This window comes from Poromitra crassiceps (assembly GCF_964638095.1).
Source record: "Poromitra crassiceps genome assembly, chromosome: 23".
Taxonomy (NCBI): Eukaryota; Metazoa; Chordata; class Actinopteri; order Beryciformes; family Melamphaidae; genus Poromitra; species Poromitra crassiceps.
The window spans coordinates 3804038-3809037 of NC_139639.1; the positions used below are offsets into that span (position 1 = coordinate 3804038).

General features: G+C 46.9%; 1 protein-coding gene across 1 annotated transcript in view; it reads left to right on the forward strand.

Annotated features, from left to right (window-relative positions):
• LOC310797375 (neurocan core protein-like) overlaps window positions 1-5000 on the forward strand; it is a gene marked incomplete at both ends in the record, with an annotated part of 59901 nt that overhangs the window by 16007 nt on the left and 38894 nt on the right. The gene's annotated exons all lie outside the window — the stretch shown is intronic.

Consider the following 5000-nt stretch of genomic DNA (forward strand, 5'->3'; position numbering starts at 1 on the left):
GACCACCGTGGCTACCCCCATATTAAAACCACACAACAAATTGCTTTTTAATTAATTTCAGCAGGCATCAGCCAATGCTTTGATATCTGAAAGGAACGTTTTTGCGTTGTCTCGTACGCTCCAGTTTTATGTAAAATTTTAGTGAGCTTTCACAAGGTTTCACAAAGCTTTCACAAGAAAGTGACCATTATTCTCATAGTTTATAAAGGCTTGAGCTGGTATACTGGTGTTGCATAATCTTCTCTCTCTCTGAGCATCAGGGATGCCGTTGGCGTGAGTTGCGGTTACCTTGGTGAATGCTAAGACGGTTGACCATTCCTTGGGGAAATCATTACTTTACATAACTGAAATAGACAGCCCCCAACATGTTACTTTACATAACTGAAATAGACAGCCCCCAACATGCTGGACTCATTTCTAGTCACTAGAGAGGCAAAGTGAACGTCACTTCCTGCTTCAGCACTGTACCAGAGATTTTTTTCCGCAATTTATTTTCCCATAAACATTTCGTAAAATGCTTATAAAAATAGTTTTACTTGGTCAAAACAAACGGTTCAGCTATATTTAGAATTGGGAGAGACCATAGGACATTTCACTTGGACCAAAACTTAAAAAAACAACATTGAAAAAATATATTTTTTAAACCCGCATTTTTTTATTTTCAACGTTTTGGTTCGAGTGGAATGTTATGCGATCTCCCCTGTTTCTAAATATATCTGTACCGTTTGGTTTGAACAAGTAAAACTATTTTTATAAGCATTTTTAAGAAATGTCTATGGGAAAATAAATTACGGAAGAAAATCTCTGGTACAGTGCTGAAGCAGGAAGTGACGTTCCACTTTGCCTCTCTATTCTATATTGACTACTAGCCTCTCCTGTCCTGGGCATGCCTGTGTCAGAATGCACCAAAAGGGCATCCATGAATAATTGAGATGCGTTTCTTGTTTCTATTTTATGTCAACTAAAAGATGATGAATTATGAATCACATATTTATGCTTAAAACATATTGTGATCGCCATCTCCATTTCCCGCCAGGGCTGTTTAATAAAACACTGTCTCATGTGTCCTTCCATTGAGCTGAGAAGCTTTGGGCCTCCAGCCAAATCCTCTGGCAAAGTCAGCAGCTCATTTCTGATGTGGGCTACATTTCCTCTACGTTGTCCAGTAAGAATGAATCCCAAATCACCTTTTCACCGCATGACTCAGTGTGGTAAACTATCAGCTGACGTTGAGCACCGATCGGATCCACTACCTTTAGTGAAAACGAAGACCCTTTCGTTTGGGATCATTAGACAATTTGTCTAATGATTTAGACCAGTGGTTCTCAAATGGGGGTCCGGGGACCCCCCAGGGGTCCGTGGCACTTTGCCAGGGGGTCTGCGAAAAGTTTTCAGGAAAATAAAAATACAAACTTTACTTTTTATTTTTTACAAAAGTTTCATAGTTCAATGGAAATATTTTATGGCTCATGGATTACATTCTAATCTAACAAACGTATCAATTTAAAAGTCAAGCACGTTACCGTGGAAACAATTAAGCTAAGCCTAAAATCACAAATCAGAATGAGGGGGTCCCCGATATATTTTCTATCTTGTAAGGGGTCCTTCGCTGAAAAACATTTGAGAACCTCTGATTTAGACATATCATTAGGACATATTTTCTAATGATTTAGACATATCATTAGATCATTGTGACATCAAATCAGTTTTCATCAGGATATGGTTTCCTCATATCGTACCATCAGATTTAACATTAGGGATTCTGATACCCCATTTTCTCCAGACTAGTGGACCCGTGGGAGTCAGACCCCCCCCCTGGGAGTTAGACTTTCCCCCCTTGTCTGGAACACAGTCATCTCCAAAGTGAGTGATGTCATCAGTGATGATGTCATCATTGCTCGAGTGACACATCACATTATTGTTAGGTAATTAGGGCAATTAATCTGACCTAATTTAAAAAATCCAGGTCACCCGCAGGGGTGTTCTTTACCCTTCCTGAAAGATTCAGCCCGATCGCACGTAAAATAGCATAGCTGTGGCCCAACACAATGCTGCTCAAACTCACACACACACACACACACATATACACACACACACATTCACTCACGCACACGCACACACACACACACACACACACACACACACACACACACACACACTCACACTTCGCATTCTTATTATAGTATACCAATATCGGACACCAGTGGTGCATCTGTCAAAGGGGATAGATGACTCTTGTTATGATTTGCCGCTATATAAATATAAAATTGATTGATTGATTCACATTGAATAGACACTCTCGTTCACAAGCACACAGAGGCAAAGTTTCAGGATTAAAAATAGTTTATTTTTCCCTTTAGCAGCTGAAAAATCACTTAAGAGGCAGGATACAGCAGTCTCTTGTAAAGGTTGAGGAATCACTTAAAAGGCAGTGTTAAAGGGGTCTCTGTTAAAAGGCGCTGCAGAAAACCGTCTCTTTAGTCAGCTGGAGAGTCACTTAAAAGGGCAATGCTAAGCAGTCTGTAGCCAGGTGGAATGCCCCAGCAATGTGAATGTTTCTCTATACGCTCTGTGCTTGTTGCCAGCTTCTCCACCACCCAAAGCAGGCCTCTCTCCTCCCGTGCCCCCCTTTCCCTGGAAAGGGGCCGATTCCCAGTCTGTGCTCCTCTTTCTGCTGCAGCTCTCTCACAGTTTCCCAGTCTGTGCTCCTCTTTCTGCTGCAGCTCTCTCACAGTTTCCCAGTCTGTGCTCCTCTTTCTGCTGCAGCTCTCTCACAGTTTCCCAGTCTGTGCTCCTCTTTCTGCTGCAGCTCTCTCACAGTTTCCCAGTCTGTGCTCCTCTTTCTGCTGCAGCTCTCTCACAGTTTCCCAGTCTGTGCTCCTCTTTCTGCTGCAGCTCTCTCTCACAGTTTCCCAGTCTGTGCTCCTCTTTCTGCTGCAGCTCTCTCACAGTTTCCCAGTCTGTGCTCCTCTTTCTGCTGCAGCTCTCGTTGCAGTTTCCCAGTCTGTGCTCCTCTTTCTGCTGCAGCTCTCCCAGTTTCCCAGTCTGTGCCCCTCTTTCTGCTGCAGCTCTCACAGTTTCCCAGTCTGTGCTCCTCTTTCTGCTGCAGCTCTCTCACAGTTTCCCAGTCTGTGCTCCTCTTTCTGCTGCAGCTCTCTCACAGTTTCCCAGTCTGTGCTCCTCTTTCTGCTGCAGCTCTCTCACAGTTTCCCAGTCTGTGCTCCTCTTTCTGCTGCAGCTCTCGTTGCAGTTTCCCAGTCTGTGCTCCTCTTTCTGCTGCAGCTCTCTCACAGTTTCCCAGTCTGTGCTCCTCTTTCTGCTGCAGCTCTCTCACAGTTTCCCAGTCTGTGCTCCTCTTTCTGCTGCAGCTCTCTCACAGTTTCCCAGTCTGTGCTCCTCTTTCTGCTGCAGCTCTCACAGTTTCCCAGTCTGTGCTCCTCTTTCTGCTGCAGCTCTCACAGTTTCCCAGTCTGTGCCACTCTTTCTGCTGCAGCTCTCTCACAGTTTCCCAGTCTGTGCTCCACTTTCTGCTGCAGCTCTCCCAGATTCCCAGTCTGTGCTCCTCTTTCTGCTGCAGCTCTCCCAGATTCCCAGTCTGTGCTCCTCTTTCTGCTGCAGCTCTCTCACAGTTTCCCAGTCTGTGCTCCTCTTTCTGCTGCAGCTCTCTCACAGTTTCCCAGTCTGTGCTCCTCTTTCTGCTGCAGCTCTCTCTCACAGTTTCCCAGTCTGTGCTCCTCTTTCTGCTGCAGCTCTCTCACAGTTTCCCAGTCTGTGCTCCTCTTTCTGCTGCAGCTCTCTCACAGATTCCCAGTCTGTGCTCCACTTTCTGCTGCAGCTCTCTCTCACAGTTTCCCAGTCTGTGCTCCTCTTTCTGCTGAAGCTCTCTCACAGTTTCCCAGTCTGTGCTCCTCTTTCTGCTGCAGCTCTCACAGATTCCCAGTCTGTGCTCCTCTTTCTGCTGCAGCTCTCGTTGCAGTTCCCCAGTCTGTGCTCCTCTTTCTGCTGCAGCTCTCTCTCACAGTTTCCCAGTCTGTGCTCCTCTTTCTGCTGCAGCTCTCGTTGCAGTTCCCCAGTCTGTGCTCCTCTTTCTGCTGCAGCTCTCTCACAGATTCCCAGTCTGTGCTCCTCTTTCTGCTGCAGCTCTCTCTCACAGTTTCCCAGTCTGTGCTCCTCTTTCTGCTGCAGCTCTCTCACAGTTTCCCAGTCTGTGCTCCTCTTTCTGCTGCAGCTCTCTCACAGTTTCCTAGTCTGTGCTCCTCTTTCTGCTGCAGCTCTCTCACAGTTTCCCAGTCTGTGCTCCTCTTTCTGCTGCAGCTCTCTCACAGTTTCCCAGTCTGTGCTCCTCTTTCTGCTGCAGCTCTCACAGTTTCCCAGTCTGTGCTCCTCTTTCTGCTGCAGCTCTCTCACACAGTTTCCCAGTCTGTGCTCCTCTTTCTGCTGCAGCTCTCTCACAGTTTCCCAGTCTGTGCTCCTCTTTCTGCTGCAGCTCTCTCACACAGTTTCCCAGTCTGTGCTCCTCTTTCTGCTGCAGCTCTCTCACAGTTTCCCAGTCTGTGCTCCTCTTTCTGCTGCAGCTCTCTCACCCCGTTTCCCAGTCTGTGCTCCTCTTTCTGCTGCAGCTCTCTCACAGTTTCCCAGTCTGTGCTCCTCTTTCTGCTGCAGCTCTCTCACAGTTTCCTAGTCTGTGCTCCTCTTTCTGCTGCAGCTCTCTCACAGTTTCCCAGTCTGTGCTCCTCTTTCTGCTGCAGCTCTCTCACAGTTTCCCAGTCTGTGCTCCTCTTTCTGCTGCAGCTAACACAGTTTCCCAGTCTGTGCTCCTCTTTCTGCTGCAGCTAACACAGTTTCCCAGTCTGTGCTCCTCTTTCTGCTGCAGCTCTCTCACAGTTTCCCAGTCTGTGCTCCTCTTTCTGCTGCAGCTCTCTCACAGTTTCCCAGTCTGTGCTCCTCTTTCTGCTGCAGCTCTCTCACAGTTTCCCAGTCTGTGCTCCTCTTTCTGCTGC